We start from the raw sequence: 17,374 nt of genomic DNA, 5'->3' as shown, positions 1-17,374 counted from the left end.
CAGATTGCATCGGCTTGTGCGCTCCCAACTGGAGCCCCAAATAAAAACTGCAAACACTCGGTGGAGTTTCTGTATTGTCATTCTTGTCATACTCAATACCTGCAATACATAGAATATTTTGGCCACTAGAAATGTATTGCATACATTTGCTCTTGTCAATACTGAGAATTTGTGACCGCCCCATTTCTGAGTCTGGTCTCTTACTCTATCAGCTTCCTCAAGCCTATAACCAGTCGTTGAATTATGGTGTTGCAGTGGCACTCCAAGGTATACGTTTGGCGAATTCGACCATTGCATGTTGCAGTACACCTCTGGTGTGATTGGCCAGTTTCCAAACCAAATGCCGAGACTCTTTGTCCAGTTGACCGCACTTCCTGTGGCTTCACAAAAGGCTGTAGTCTCTTTCACTACTATTTCAACACTTTTTATGTCTGAACAAAACACAGCAATATCGTCGGCATATGCCAACACTTTGAATTCAATATTACAGTATCGGAAGCCTTGAATAGTGGGGCTCTGAAGAATCTTTAAACAGAAAGGTTCTACATACAGAGCAAACAACAATGACGAGACTGGACATCCTTGGCGATGACTACAGGTAACTGTTATACTTTCACTAAGTTGCTTATTTATTACTAGTTTAGTGGTACAGCCTTCATAAGTCATTCGCACACCATCTAGAATGACAGAACCTACATTGGTATGTTCCAGTATTAATAGTAAAATTTCGTGTGTAACCTTATCAAACGTCTTTTCAAGGTCTAACTGTAGCATGGCAACCCGACCTTCTTCGGCATCACATGATTCAAGTATGCTTCTGGCAACGTGGATATTAGTGTATATCGTTCTTCCTTGGATTCCACAGGTCTGGTGAGGTCCAATTAGTACTTTAATTACTTTTTGAAGTCGCTTAGCAAGCACTTTCATGTGAACATTATAATCAACATTGGTGAGGCTTATTGGTCTGTAAGCCTCTACAGAGCGTACCTTCAAAGGATCATTTGTCTTTGGAATTAGTACCATATGTGTCATCCTAAATGATGGGGGCATCCTTTTCACTTCGTAACACTCATTTATTACGCGGTGCAATACTTCTGCCATTTCTGCTCGGCCTCGCTACCACTGTTCTCCAGCTGAGTGACGGTCGCGTGCGCCTTTTGCCGAAGAGCGCACGTAAAACAAGCAACACAAACTGGCAGCGGTGGGATTCGAACCCACGCCTCCGAGGAGACTGGTGCCTTAAACCAGCGCCTTAAACTTTTTTTTTCTTTATTGCCTTTTGCAAAATACAGACAGAATTTCGACACTTCACAATTGGTAAAAGTGCCCACCAGTCTTTGGTGTGCACGAGATTTTAAAACCGCCTAAGGTTCGCAAGCTCGTTTAACACACTAATCCATTCTGGCTTTTCGTTTTGCGCATCGAACACTTCTTTTATGTAACAGACACTTTCAATAAAATATTCACGAGTACTTCGAACATTTATGTCAGCGTGTCTAACAGCCATTCGGGTGCGCCACAGGCTGTGCAACCCTAATAGCATAAACATGTCGTATGGCACTCCTCCTTCGTTTTCCGTCGGGAGAAAACGGATGCCATAGGGTGTTATGGGCAAGTCTTTCTTTATAGTTCGCTGCATGACGTCCCAGTGGAAAACGGCGTCCCAGCACTCTATTAATACGTGTTCAATTGTCTCTTCCTTGTGGCATAGTAAACAATCCACAGACCAGGGGATAAAAATAGCTCTTTCCTGAAGCCACGGTTTTACAGGTAGTGTATTGGAATGCAGCTGAAAAAAGAAAGACTTTGCCGATGGCCTGACAGGCATACGTTTTACCCTTTTTAGGACGTTTCTTTCACTACCCACACTGAACATCGATCTATACAGCTGCACTGGCAATACCACGTCAATTAGATCTTTATAGAGACGTTTTTTGGGAACGTGGCTGAGGTACTCCATTGAGAAGCGCACCTTCAGAAACCGGAATGCCCATATCACTTCTTTCAAATATCCACTCATAGGGCCACTGTTAACACTGCTAGATACAATGAATTCAGGAAGGGCCGTACCTAGTCTCAGTTGCATCACTCTAACCAGGAAAGGGTCTTTTTGGTCTCTTAAAAAGGCAAAGCGACACACTATCTGCTTCAAGAACAGATGCGCCAGTCCAAGCCCCCCTGTTTTGACAGATCGAAATAAGTTTGTTCGACTCGTTCGCTCCCAATTGGATCCCCATACGTACACTGCCAGCACCCGATGCAAACGTTGCACGTGAACTCTAGTAATACACAATGCTTGCAATACATAGCACACTTTAAGAACGGCAAACAGGTTGCAGACCGTCGCGCGGGCAAACTTCGAAAGACTACGACCACCCCATTTAACTGCTTTTTCTTGCACCTTCATTGTTTCATTTTCCCAGAATTGCCCCGCCTCTTTATAGTGCTCAAGCGGCACCCCGAGATACTTTGTCGGCGCAACGGTCCACTTCACATTCAAAAAGATGGGTGGGGTGCTTTGCCATGTTCCATGCCACACCCCTAAACACTTATCAAAGTTTATCACGCTACCAGTCATTTTACAAAAAGATAAAGCGTCCTTTACCGCGGTCGCGACACTTTCTTTATCGCTACAAAACAAAGCAATATCATCCGAGTATGTAAGCAGCTTTACTTCCGTTGACTGTAAACGAAAACCTACAATACTGTTGTTATAAAGAATCTTTCTGCAGAATGGCTCGAGGTACAACGCAAATAGTAGAGGACTTAAAGGGCATCCCTGGCGCACACTTGAGCGTACGTGAAAGCTCTCGCCTACTTCCTTATTTATTATAGGGTTAGCGGTACAATTAGCATAGCACATCTTTACTCCATCGAAGAGCACCGAGCAAACATTTACATACTGAAGAACTGAAAAAAGAACGTTATGTGATACACGATCAAACGCCTTTAGCAGATCAAGTTGAAGCAATGCTACATGTTCACCCCACGCATCACAGCATTCCAGAATGGTTCTAGCAATGTGAATATTTGTGTAGATTGATCTTCCTTTGATTCCGCACGTCTGATGTGGTCCTACAATTCGTGTTATAACTCGCTGTAACCTCTTTGCCAAGATCTTAGCAAAGATTTTATAATCAACGTTAGTCAGCGCTATTGGGCGGTAAGACCCAACTGACAGCAATTTTTCTGAGTCTTCCGTCTTGGGAATGAGTACTATATGCGACCGCCCAAATGACGGGGTGCATATTTTCGCCTATACGCCTCACTAAATACCAAAAATAAAATGAGGCTCACATCTTTTCTGAAGGCCTTATAGAAAGCCGATCCCAAACCATCAGGTCCAGGAGACTTCTCCCGAGCTAAATCCTCAATGGCATCTTCAACTTCTTTTTGGCTGATCGGTTCTTCCAGATATTCACGGTCTACGTCATCTAGTTTTGCGATGTTGGCCAGGAACTCGCGTTCGAATTCTTCCGGGACATCGTTACTTCTTCGAAATAGTTCGCTATAGTGCTCGAGGAACGCTCTGTGTATTTTAGCTTGTTCGTCGGTGAATTCATTCTTATAACTTATTTTCCGAATTACGTTTTGCCTTGCGTGAGCCTTTTCGTCTGCAAAGGCTCGCTTCGTGGGCGTTTCGCCGAGCCATAGCTTGTCCGCCCTTGCTCGGATCACCGCTCCTCTGTACTTATCTTCGTCGATAAGCTCCAGATGACTCTTAAGTTCATTGATCTGCTTTGCGAACGTACCAGGTTTATCGGCCTCTACTCGGTACATAAAGTCCAGTTCTCGCTGTATTTCTTTCTCCTTTTTTCTTTCTTCGTACTTCATCACACTAGCTTTTTCTATTGCACAAATCTTTATTTCTTCTTTAAAAAGCTCCCACAACTCTATCACGTCATCATGCCTTGCCAATAGCTGTCCGAACTTTTCCTTTACGCACTCAACGAACGATTCATTATGTAGCAGCTTGTCATTAAATAGCCACATCTTCCAATTAAAGCGTGAAGCCTCTTTGCGCGTCCCAAATGTGACTAACACCAAACAATGGTCACTGAATGACACATGTTTAACGATATAACTGTGGCATGCTGGTACTAACTGCAATGAAACGTATATCCTATCCAGTCTCGCGTGGCTTGCACGCTGATAGTGTGTAAAAACTGGCCGGGTACCATTAGAGAACACCTGTCCTATATCTTCTAAATTATGCTCTTGTACCATTGCGATCAAGCGCGAGGCACTCTTTTCCTTAACTGGAACATTTTTGACACGATCAGCCACTGAGCAAACACAATTAAAATCTCCAAGCATAATTATTTCTCTCTCGCACATCAAGTACTGCTTCAGCCGTTCAAAAAACACGTCTCGTTCATTTTCGGCATTAGGGGCATATACGGAGATTATTCGCCAACCAGAATCTGACATTGAAAAATCGGCCATAACAAATCTACCACTCTGGCAGACAAACACATTCTCAACAACTATTCCTAAACTGTTCCTAATAAAAATAGCACATCCACCTGATGTGCCGAATGCGTGGGCAACACAAACATCGTACCTAGCTCGGAAAGGCAGCACCATGCGGTCAGTTTGTTCCTCGCTATCTATTTTTGTTTCTTGCACTGCAACTACGTCTAAGTCGTTCTCCAAGAAAAGGCGACTCAGCTGGTACTGCTTCTTTCTAGCATTTAAACCTCGGACATTGATAGTCGCAATGCGTAGTGCTGTGCTCGAATTTATCGCCATAGATTAAAATATGTACGCCATGGTGCATACCTCGCGAGCAAAGACACAACAAAACATCCGCGGCTCATTAGCGACAAGCCAACCTGTTCCCGACGTCTGCGCTCCTCGAGCTTCGGCTTGGGTCGCGTTGCCGAAGGCTCCACTCACTACCCTTTTTTGATCGTTCATGTGCGTAGTCATAGTCCCAAAGAAGCCGCTGGGCGCCAGAGCTCGCGGCTACGTTGGCGGTTTCAGCACCGCTTTTCTGTCTGGTGGAATGTTGGGCTTTGGCTTCAATGATGAACGCCGAGTCACCACCGTTTTCGTTGGCGGTTCCCCAGCGCCAGCGACGTCTTGTCCGTCCGAGTCGTCTGTTGCAGCTTCGCGTCCTCGTTTGCTGACTGCGTCTCTGCTGTCTTCCTCCGTGACGTCCATGCTACTCGTGAACTGACTAGCTGGCTCTGTTGAAGGTTCGCCCTCTTCAGTGCCTACACTGATTTTTGCAGGCACGTCCCTTACGTCGGTCTCTTCTACAGTGCACCGGTCTCCTTGCTTTCCATTATCTTGTGGATACAAGGGCGTGTCTATGGGTCGTATCTCCTTTTGGTTCACTTGTCGCGACGTTCCTGCAGCTTCTTCCGCGTCAGCTTCGTCCATGACGAGCTCTGTGACGTCCGTTTTTCCCATTGGGCTTGTTACACTTGCGTATGTCTTCACACACGAGCTCTCGTCGAGGCCAAAACGGCGGCACCGTGCGCAGCGAGGGACACGGCAGTCTCGCCGTATATGCCCCGCGGTGTGACACCGCAAACACACTGGTGCTCTTCCCGGAGCAATTAGCCGCGCCAATTCCCCACCGACACGAAGCTGGTGTGGGAGGTCATCGACCTTGACGCCTGCATGAAGCTTGATGCTCACCGTCCGCGTGGTCGTGGTTTTCTCCTGGATGCCATACACTCGCCACTTTTCTCTCGCGACGTCCGTTACAGTCCCGAACATTGCAAGTGCAGCGCGTACATCTTCATCGGGAACGTTGAACAACAGCCAATGCAACTTCAGGCGCAGGTCTTGATTCGTCGGGTCTACCACTATACAGCGGCGACCTTTCACTTTCATTCACCTATAGCCAGGGCTTTCTTGACGCCTTCAGCGTTCTTGAAGGTGACGGCCCACACATGGCTCATCTGATACGCCCCTAAGGCTATCACCTCAGGGAGCAGTGCCAGATGGTCCAACGTATCCCGGAATTCTTCAACTCGATAAGGCCTTGCACGCACGTCAGCATGTAAAAATATGGTATTCAAAACTGTACGACCTGTGGGCAAAGTCGGTAGGATGACCTCGTAATCCTCATGTTCAACTGGAGTATTCCTGTTACCGCGGCTGTTCATAGCCGCAAACACCGCCCCATCGGAGCACATGATAACCACGTCCGTAGGCTTTCGCGGCCGGAAGTGGAATCCCCCAGCGCCTTAGACCGCTCGGCCACGCTACCACTGTTCTACAGCTCAGTGACGGTCGCGTGCGCCTTTGGCCGAAGAGCGCACGTAAAGAAATCAACACAATCTGGCAGCGGTGGGATTCGAACCCACGCCTCCGAAGAGACTGGTGCCTTAAACCAGCGCCTTAGACCGCTCGGCCACGCTACTTTTTTTTAGACTTTTTATTTCAGCAACCAAATACAAATGGGTGGTTAAAAATTGTCAGCCTACTTTGTTGACATAAGGCATTAAAATTTCTTGATTTTTGACAGTTCATCAAATACGCTGATCCAGTGAGGTGGTTCAGCTTGTACTCGATACACATCGCGTATGTAGCACACATTTTCCACAAAATTCTCCCTTGCCGATCGCGCGTTAACGTCAGCGTGTCTGACGGCCATACGTGTTCTCCACAAACTATGGAGGCCCAGTAGCATGATCATATCGTAAGGTATGCCGTTTTCATTGTCTACGGGTAAGTATCTTATGCCAATAGGGGTTATGGGTAATTCTTTTTTCAGCGTTCTTTGCATCACATCCCAAAAAAATATCGCGTCCCAACAATCTATGAACGCATGCTCAAGTGTTTCTGGCTTTTTGCACAGTAGACAATTAGTTGTCCATGGCACGAATATGCCCTTTTCAGCAAGCCACGTTTTAACTGGGATAGTATTAGTGTGTAACTTAAAGAAGAATGACTTTGTACCAGGTTTCACAGGCATCCGCTTAACTCTTTTTAAAACATTATTTCCCGGAGCTCCATAGTTTATAGATCTATACATGGGAACTGGCAACATGACATCAATCAAATCTTTGTAAAGAATCTTTTTTGTTACAACACTTAGATACTCCAACGAGAATCGAGCCGTTAAGAATTGAAATGAGGCTACCACCTCATTTGTATATCCCTTGACTCTTCCATTTAATTCGCTCACACTAGATACAATAAAATCTGGAAGCACACTTCTTAGTCGTACTTGCATCATTGAACGTAAGAAAGGGTTCTCCTGGTCCCTCAAGAACATGAAACGGGAAACAAGTTGCCGAACAAACAAGTGTGTGAGTCCAAGACCTCCCTGTCGAACAGACCGAAACAAATTGGTCCGACTTACCCTCTCCCAACAGGAGCCCCAAATGTACACCGCGAACACCCTATGCATTTTCTGAACGTTCGCACGAGACATGCACAAAAATTGCAGCACATACCATACTTTGGCCACTAAAAAAGGTTACAGACAGTAGCCTTGGCAAACATGGATAGGTTTCGGCCCTGCCATCCTATCGCTTTCTCCCTTATCCTTGGCGTAACTTCGTCCCAATATTCTGCGCTCCTGTCATAATGCTCAAGGGGCACACCTACGTAGTTTGCAGGGACTGTTGTCCATTGCAGGTTAGCAAAATGAGATGGCGTAATATCCCAGCGCCCATGCCAAAAGCCGACACTCTTTTCCCAGTTGATTTGACCCCCTGTTTGCTGGCAGAACTTTCTTGCAGTATTTGTGACTTCTTGAACACTTTGCCTATCACTGCAAAAAATCGCAATGTCGTCCGCGTATGCCAGAACTTTCACTTGAGATGACTGAAGCTTAAAACCATTGATTCTTTCATTTTTGATGAGATTTAGGCAAACCGGCTCAAGATAAATGGCAAAAAGCAAAGGCGAAAGTGGGCACCCTTGTCTTATGGATGAGAGAACTGGGACAGCTTCACTTAGTTTCTTATTTACTATGATGCTTACCGAGGAATTGTTGTAAATCATTTTTAGCCCATCTATTATCACGTTACCTATGTTGGTTTGTTCAATGACAGAAAATAGAACATCATGTGACACGCGGTCAAATGCCTTTGCAAGGTCTAACTGCATCATTGCAATTCGGCTTTCAAATGCATCACAACACTCCAAAATGCTGCGGGCGACATGCACATTTGTAGTTATTGAACGCCCTTTCACACCGCACGTCTGATGCGGTCCAACTAATCCTGTAATAACACTCTGTATTCGCTTAGCTAAAACCTTCGTGTATATTTTATAGTCAGTGTTAATAAGTGTTATCGGGCGGTACGCCTCTACAGAAAGCAATTTCTCTCGGTCGTCAGTTTTAGGAATAAGTATCATATGAGCAGTGCGAAAAGAGACCGGCAATGATTTTTCTGCGTACGCCTCTGTGATCATAGCAAGCAGAAAAGGTGCGAGTTGATCTTTAAAGACTTTATAAAAAGCGGCTCCCAGGCCATCAGGCCCTGGTGCTTTACTCACTGTCAAGTCATTAATTGCGCTACTCACTTCCTCCATACTGATTGTCCTTTCAAGTTGTTCCCGAGTGCTGTCATCTAACTTTGGCATTAAGTGTAGAAATTCATCACTGAGCTTACTTTTCGGCTTTCTTTCATTCCCGATTATGTTTCGGTACTGGTCAACAAAGGCCTGTTCAATTTTGTTCCCATCGGACGTTATTTCATTTTGATACCGGAGTTGCCGTATTTCGTTCCGAGCGGCATATCACCTTTCGTCACTCAAAGCGCGTTTATTTGGCGTTTCGCCCATCCATAGTTTTTCCGCTCGCGCTCTTATCACCGCGGCTCTGTACTTTTGTGTTTTCAATGCTTCCAGGTGGTTTTTTACTTCACGTATGTCGACTGCGCACGACCCAGGCTTCGCAGCTTCCATGCACATCAAGAAATCAAGTTGACACTGCAGTTCTGTAACCTTCTTCTTTTCTTCGTATCTGAGCACCGTTCCCCTTTCTATCGCGATCATCTTGATCGTGTGCTTAAAGTTTTCCCACTTATTTCTGCTACTCGATGAATTATCGGCGGTCATTTTGGCAATTTCTTTTCTAACTTCATCAACAAATATGTTGTCTTCTAACAGCTTTACGTTAAATTTCCACAGATCCCAGTTAAATCGTGTTTTACTTTGCTTGCCCCCAAGTGTGACCATCACTAGGCTATGGTCACTAAATGAGACATGTTTAACATCATAAGAGCTACATTCTGTCACAAACTCTAAACTAGCATATATTCTGTCCAGCCTCGCACTACTACCGCGCTGGAAATGTGTGAAGATAGGAGTAGAACCCCGCGACAACAACCAGCCAAGATCCTCTAATTGGTAATCCTCAATTAAAGCCTCTAAATACTTCGCACTTTTATCCCGAACACAAGCATTTCTCGATCTATCTCCCGCCATGCACACAAAGTTGAAGTCACCCAATAAAATAAGGCGCCTGTCACATTTTTGGTAGCTATGAACCTTTTCAAAGAGCTCAACACGCTCATCTTCATTATTGGGAGCATAAATACAACTAACACGCCAAAATAAACCAAAAAGAAGGAAATCAACTACAAGCAGCCTTCCCTCTTCGGATGCGATAACATTCACTTCCTCAATGCCTAAATCGTTACGTAAAAGTAAGGCACAACCTCCAGAAGTGCCAACTGCGTGGCATACGCAGACGTTGTAACGCGTGCGAAAAACCCCAACCATGCGATCCGTCTGTTCCTCGGTCTCAATTTTAGTTTCTTGCAACGCAGCTATATGCAAATCGTTTTCAAGAAGCAGGCGGTTGACCTGATACTGACGTTTTCTTGCTGATAATCCCCGAACATTCAGAGTGGCTAATCGTAGTGGCACCTGAAATTTTTCTATAGCGTCACGCGTGGTACAGATGGATCGCATGTCGCTCACCTCGGGGCTTACTGATGCTCCCGAAATGTCACCGGTATGGTTACACACGTGGCTGGTTTTGTCCATGTTATCACAGTTCTTGTCGAGGCTTAGTGGCTACGCATCCAGCTGCCGTCCATGAAGTTCCGAGCTTGCGGTCGCTTGTCGCACCGACATCCGAAGAGCGCGGCTAGCCGCGCCTATTTCGGCGTCATCTCCATTCTCTTGTCAGGTGGTACTGTTGGCTTTGGCTTAAATGACAATCGACGCGTCGGGGCTGCTTTTGCAGGCGGTGCGTCCGCGTTCACGCCTTCCGAGACGCGGGTATCTTCGGTTGCCTCAGCATGCGTCCGCTTCATGGCAGCCGCTGACGCATCGGCCATGGTAGTGTCGTTGGTCCCAAGTCCTTCGCATTGTTCTAACGCAGGGGCACTCACACTCGTGTTGTCTGCTGGCTGCGTAACACCTGTCAGCGTTTCAGCAGCCGGTTTTTGTTGTGTTTCTTGCTCGCTTGCCAAATTTTGCATAGTATATTGCTTTGTCGTCGAACTTTCTTGTCGCGTTTTCTCCGGACTTTCGGTGTCTGTAGCCGCTGCTGCTGTTTCTTCAGCTTCTGTCTCATCCATTACGAGCTCCATCACGTCGGACTTCCTTGCTGGCCCTGTCATACTAGCGTACGTTGGTACACATTGGTTTTCGTCGTGCCCAAAGCGTCTGCATCGTGGGCACCGAGGAACACGGCAGTCGCGGCGTATATGGCCTTTCCCTTGGCAGCGCAGGCATAGTGGTGGCCGTCCAGCGACCACTAAGAGGGCCGGCTCGCCTGCAATACGAATTTGATGAGGAACGTCTTCAATGGTGATTCCGGGCTTCAGCTTCATGCTCAGGACGCGCGTCGTCGATCTCTTATCGGCGATGCCATGTACGCGCCACCGCTCTTTGGCTATTTCGGACACATCGCCGTATGGCAAGAACGCGTCACGCACTTCATCGTCATTGACGCAGGGCAGTACCCAGTGCACCTTCACACGGATTTCTTGCTTGTTAGCATCAACAACAAGGCATCGGCGCCCCTTGACACTCACGTTGCTCATTGCCAACAACTTCTTCATGGACACGGAGTTCTTAAACGTGACTGCCCACACGTGATTCATTTGGAAAGCCCCAAGGGCGTCGACCTCAGTAAGCAATTCCAAATGAGCAAGGGCGTCCCGAAAGTCTTCCACTCGGTACGGTCGCGCTCGAAGGTCACCATGCAAAAATACAGTATTAAAAACTATCCGACCTTTCGGCAGGTGGGGCAGCATCACTTCATACTCCTGGTTATCTTGACTGGTCATCCTGTTTCCGCGGCTGAACTGGGCCGCTATCACCGCCCCTTCGGAGCACATGAATACACGTCCGAACGCTTTCGCGGCCGGAAGTGGAATCTGCTCGGCCACGCTACCACTGTTCTGCAGCTGAGTGACGGTCGCGTGCGCCTTTTGCCGAAGAGCGCACGTAAAAAAAGCAACACAATGTGGCTGCGGTGGGATTCGAAGCCACGCCTCCGGGGAGACTGGTGCCTTAAACCAGCGCCTTAGACCGCTCGGCCACGCTACCACTGTTCTCGCAGCTGAGTGACGGTCGCGTGCGCCTTTGGCCGAAGAGCGCACGTAAAAAAAGCAACACAATGTGGCTGCGGTGGGATTCGAAGCCCACGCCTCCGGGGAGACTGGTGCCTTAAACCAGCGCCTTAGACCGCTCGGCCACGCTACCACTGTTCTACAGCTGAGTGACGGTCGCGTGCGCCTTTGGCCGAAGAGCGCACGTAAAAAAAGCAACACAATCTGGCATGCGGTGGGATTCGAAGCCCACGCCTCCGAGGAGACTGGTGCCTTAAACCAGCGCCTTAGACCGCTCGGCCACGCTACCACTGTTCTCCAGCTGAGTGACGGTCGCGTGCGCCTTTGCCGAAGAGCGCACGTAAAAAAAAGCAACACAATCTGGCGGCGGTGGGATTCGAACCCACGCCTCCGAGGAGACTGGTGCCTTAAACCAGCGCCTTAGACCGCTCGGCCACGCTACCACTGTTCTCCAGCTGAGTGACGGTCGCGTGCGCCTTTTGCCGAAGAGCGCACGTAAAAAAAAGCAACACAATCTGGCAAGGTGGGATTCGAACCAACGCCTCCGAGGAGACTGGTGCCTTAAACCAGCGCCTCAGACCGCTCGGCCACGCTACCACTGTTCTCCAGCTGAGTGACGGTCGCGTGCGCCTTTTGCCGAAGAGCGCACGTAAAAAAAAAGCAACACAATCTGGCGGCGGTGGCGATTCGAACCCACGCCTCCGAGGAGACTGGTGCCTTAAACCAGCGCCTCAGACCGCTCGGCCACGCTACCACTGTTCTCCAGCTGAGTGACGGTCGCGTGCGCCTTTTGCCGAAGAGCGCACGTAAAAAAAAAGCAACACAATCTGGCAAGGTGGGATTCGAACCAACGCCTCCGAGGAGACTGGTGCCTTAAACCAGCGCCTCAGACCGCTCGGCCACGCTACCACTGTTCTCCAGCTGAGTTACGGTCGCGTGCGCCTTTTGCTGAAGAGCGCACGTAAAAAAAAGCAACACAATCTGGCTGCGGTGCGATTCGAACCCACGCCTCCGAAGAGACTGGTGCCTTAAACCAGCGCCTTAGACCGCTCGGCCACGCTACCACTGTTCTCCAGCTGAGTGACGGTCGCGTGCGCCTTTTGCTGAAGAGCGCACGTAAAAAAAAAAAGCAACACAATCTGGCTGCGGTGCGATTCGAACCCACGCCTCCGAGGAGACTGGTGCCTTAAACCAGCGCCTTACACCGCTCGGCCACGCTACCACTGTTCTACAGCTGAGTGACGGTCGCGTGCGCCTTTGGCCGAAGAGCGCACGTAAAAAAAGCAACAAAATCTGGCAGCGGTGGGATTCGAACCCACGCCTCCGAAGAGACTGGTGCCTTAAACCAGCGCCTTAGACCACTCGGCCACGCTTTTTTTTTTCTTTATTGCCTACTTGGCATATAAAACAATCATGTACAGTGCATTGTCACATAAAAGCGCTGTCACGTAACTTTCAGCACGTGAGGGGTTAAAAACGCAATCGCTTCATCAAAGACAGTTCCCCCAAATGGGGGTACCACTCTGGCTTCTCATTTTGAACTTTGTACACTTCTCTCAAGTATTCTACACTTTCGATGAAATTCTCTCGTGCCGATCGAGGATTCAGGTCCTCGTTGCGCACGGCCATCCGCGTCCTCCACACGCTGTGGAGTACGAGTGCCATAAACATATCGTAGGGCACACCCCCTACGTTTTTGACAGGCAGAAAACGGATGCCGTACGGTGTTACGGGCAAGTCTTCTTCAAGGTCCTCTGAAGAATGTCCCAGAGAAAGACTGCATCACTACAATCCAGAAATATGTATTAAACTGTCTCCGGCTTTTTGCAGATGATGCAGTCTACAGACCAGGCAACAAATATGCCTTTTTCTCGCAGCCAAGGTTTGGTAGGGAGTGTGCCACTGTGTAGCTTGAAAAAGAAGGTTTTGACTGATGGTCGCACAGGCATCTTTTTGACTCTGCCTAAAACATCGTCTCCGGGACCTCTTGGGTACAGTGATCGGTAAACAGGCAATGGCAACATGGCTTCTATAAGATCCCTGTATAATTTCTTTCGTGTAACTCCAGAGAGATATTCCACCGAAAAGCGTTCTTTTAGGATTTCGAAAGCCCCAACGATCTCGCGCATATAACCCCTTGGTCGTCTTTGTTCGACATGAACCGTTGAAACAATAAATTCTGGCAAATAATTTGACAACCGCACATGTAACACTGTTCTCAAGAAGCAATCGCCTTGATCGCGTAATAAAATAAACCTAGCCACGATCTGCCGCAAGAACAGATGGACCAGGCCAAGTCCCCCACTGCGCACAGAGCGGAACAAATTTGTGCGACTCGTTCTTTCCCATGTAGAAGCCCACACAAATACTGCCATCACTCTGTGTAGCTTTTGAACAGCATTACGTGTCATAGATAACACTTGAAGAACATACTACACTCGCGAAACAATAAATGTGTTGCACACCGTTGCGCGCGTAAACATGGGAAAATCTCGACCTCCCCATTTTTGCATCTTAACGCGTAGGTGCTCCGTTTCATCGTTCCAATATTCTGTTGTGTCCCGGTAGTGTTGGAGCGGTACGCCTAAGTACTTGTCAGGTGTTACCGTCCAAGTGACGTTTTCGTACAATGAGGGCGTTCTTCGCCAGTTTCCATGCCAGATACCTCTAGACATTTATTCCAATTAATTCTACTACCGGTACACTCGCAGAATGCCTTGACATCACTTATTGCCACTGTGACACTTTTTTGATCATTACAAAAGACCGCGATATCATCTGCGTAACCAAGCACTTTGACTTCCGCGGCCATCAAGCGGAAACCACGAACTCGTTCATTCTGAAGCATTTTTTGACAAAGTGGTTCGAAATAGATAGCGAAGAGTAATGCTGACGCGGGACATCCTTGTTGACACTTGATAAGACCGGAATGCTTTCGCTGAGTTGCTTATTGACTACAATCCTCGTAGTGCATCCTGTGTACGCCATTCGTACCCCTCCAAAACCACAGATCCCACTTTTACGTAGTCGAGAATGCACAGAAGTATCTCGTGAGTCACGCGGTCAAATGCCTTCTCGAGATCTATTTGCAGCATCGCTACCCTACTCTCAAAATCCTCAGAGCATTCCAAAATGTTCCTTGCAATGTGAATATTCGTCGTTATAGATCTTCCTTTGATGCCGCAGGTTTGATGGGGTCCTACTATTTCTTTAATAACAGTTTGAAGTCGCCTGGCCAACACACCCATGAAAAGTTTGTAATCAAGATTTGCTAAGGTTATCGGTCGATATGATGGAACAAACAGTTGTTTTGTGGCATCGTCAGTTTTCGGAATCAACACAATGTGCGACCTTCTGAAGGATGCTGGTAACTCTTTCTTTTCGTAAGCCTCATGTAAAACAGCGCATAAGGCTTCTGCCACAGCGGTTTTATGTCTCTTATAGAATGCTGCGCTTAGGCCATCTGGACCAGGTGTTTTACCAGGTGTCATTTTTTCAATCGATGTTTCAATTTCTTTGACAGTGAGAGGTGCCTCTAAATTTGCTTTTAGATCGTCACCGAGTTGCGGCATAAGTGTTAAGAATTCATCCCTAAATGTGCCACTGCCCTCTTTCATGCTTCCTAACAATTCGCGATAATGATCCACAAACGCATGTTCAATCATCGATTTATCGCTTGTGACGACGTTTTGATATTATATCGCCTTCATTTCGTTTTTAGTTGCATAGCTCTTTTCGTCTGCCAGTGCACGTTTCGTGGGCTTCTCGCCACACCAAAGCCTCTCGGCGCGTGCGCGCACCACAGCTCCCTTATATCTCTCTACGTCTATAGTCTCCAACGTTCGTTTAACGTCTTTAATTTCTTTACTGCGCATGCCCGGTGGCACGCATTCTTGACAGAGTAAAAATCTAACTGACACTGCAACTGCTTTTCTTCTTTCCTTTGGCTATGTCTTATACAAGATGCCCTTTCGATCGCCCATCAATTTTCACCTTTTCTTTAAAACACTCCCATGCATAAATTAAACTTCCCGAGCTACACTTGAGTAATTTGTCTAATTCAATGTTAACGTTCTCTACAAACGTGTCGTCATCAAGTAGCTTGTCGTTCAACTTCCATAGGTCCCAATTGAATGTCTGCTTTCCTTTTTATTGATGGTAAACTTAACTAGGCTATGGTCGCTGAAAGAAACATGCATAACACTATAGTCTCGGCACAAGGGAAGTAATGCTGTTGACACGTAGGCTCTGTCAAGCCTCGCCTGACTGTTATGCTGGTAATGTGTGTACTGAGTACTCTGAGACAACACACATCCTACGTCATCCAACTCTCGCTCGTAAACTATTGCATTCAAAAACAAGGCACTACAATCGCGCACCGGCACTTTGCTTGCCCTATCTTCGGGAGTGCAAACACAGTTGAAATCTCCAAGAAAATAATTGTCCTATCACACGAAAGGTGCACTTCAAGGTTTTCGAAAAACGTTTTGCGCTCTTTCTCTCTATTTGGTGCATAAACACAAACAACCCGCCAACTCGCGCCAGAAAAAGAAAAGTCGCACACAATTAATCGCTCTAAAGTATCATTATGTAAACACTCTACAGCAATACCAATTGAATTCTTCAAAAGAAGTAAGCATCCACCGGATGTACCATGAGAATGGCTGACACATACATTGTAGCGGTCGCGGAAAGGCGAAACCATGCGGTCTGTCTGCTCTTGGGACTCAACTTTCGTTTCCTGCACGGCGGCAATATCAACGTCATTCTCGAGAAACAAGCGGCGCAACTGATACTGCCGCCTCCTAGACCCCAGCCCTCGAATGTTAAGCGTTGCTACGCGTAAGGCTGTTTCTAATTTATAGGGCATGTTGTCGTTATGAGCAGGGCTACCATACGGTCTCTACCTCACGCAAATGCTCACCAGAAAACACGAAAATCGCACGACTTAAATAGGTGAATGTGGGTGTCTCAGCCATTCTCGCGTTTTTCATCGCGGCTCACATACAACACTGACATTTGCCTGTTACGCATTAATGTCCTTCCGGGAACAGTCTCGCCTACCCAGGTGGTGTAGACTGCAGAGGCGGCTTGGCCTCTGCCCGCGGGCCGTTGTCAGCCGCGGTTTGAAAGATGGACGCCTATTCCCTGCTGCCTTCGTCGGTGGTTCCCCACCACCGCCGCTATCGGGAGTACTTGTCTCGTCTCTACCTTCATCCCAAGGGCGCTTGCCGGCCAGGCCACCGGCTGTGCTCTCGCTATGGTCCATGTTGTCCTGTCCGGCGGTAGCGTCCGGCGCCTTGCTGGGAGGTTCAGACGATTCTGGCCTCTCTCAGGCTGTTGCAATCTCTGGTTGTGGCTCCAACGGCTGGTCAGCGGGCTGTTGCCCCGTTGTCGCGTTCGGCCCACTTACTTTGGCCAGGTCTGTCGTCGCTAGTGCTCCGTCGCCCGAACTTGCTGCGTCTTCAGCGTCACGCTCGTCCATGAGCAGCTCGGACGAGTCATCACCACCCACGGGCCCGGTGACGCTGGCATAGGAGAGCGTGCAGTCGTGCTCCTCATGACCGAACCTCCGGCAGCCCCCGCAACGTGGCACACGGCAGTCACGACGAATGTGTCCCTTTCCTCGGCAGCGTAGACAAATGGGCGCTCTTCCCGGCACTACAACAAGGGCTTGCTCGCCGCTTACGTTCACTTGATGAGGCAGGTCATCAATTTTAAGGCCCACCTTCAAAGTGAGGGTCACCAGACGGGTCGTCGAGCCTCTGTCGGTCACGCCGTGTACCCGCCAACGCTCTCTGCTGATTTCAGTCACTTGCCCGTACGCTGCAAGCGCACGTCGCAAATCTTCGTCAAGTACATTGTGAGCC

General features: G+C 47.9%; 3 non-coding genes across 3 annotated transcripts; all 3 read right to left on the bottom strand.

The window, feature by feature from the left end:
- Positions 1-6,298: 6,298 nt before the first annotated feature.
- On the bottom strand, positions 6,299-6,380 carry Trnal-aag (transfer RNA leucine (anticodon AAG)). The gene has a single exon. It is a non-coding gene; the product is annotated as a tRNA-Leu (tRNA).
- A 5,329-nt stretch (positions 6,381-11,709) lies between these two features.
- Positions 11,710-11,793, bottom strand: Trnal-aag (transfer RNA leucine (anticodon AAG)). Its single transcript has one exon. It is a non-coding gene; the product is annotated as a tRNA-Leu (tRNA).
- A 72-nt stretch (positions 11,794-11,865) lies between these two features.
- On the bottom strand, positions 11,866-11,947 carry Trnal-aag (transfer RNA leucine (anticodon AAG)). The gene has a single exon. It is a non-coding gene; the product is annotated as a tRNA-Leu (tRNA).
- Between the last annotated feature and the right edge of the window lie 5,427 nt (positions 11,948-17,374).

This window comes from Dermacentor silvarum, chromosome 4 (assembly GCF_013339745.2).
Source record: "Dermacentor silvarum isolate Dsil-2018 chromosome 4, BIME_Dsil_1.4, whole genome shotgun sequence".
In the NCBI taxonomy this organism is placed as follows: domain Eukaryota; kingdom Metazoa; phylum Arthropoda; class Arachnida; order Ixodida; family Ixodidae; genus Dermacentor; species Dermacentor silvarum.
The sequence above is the reverse complement of the archived record's forward strand: the minus strand, read 5'-3'. Positions and strand labels throughout refer to the sequence as shown.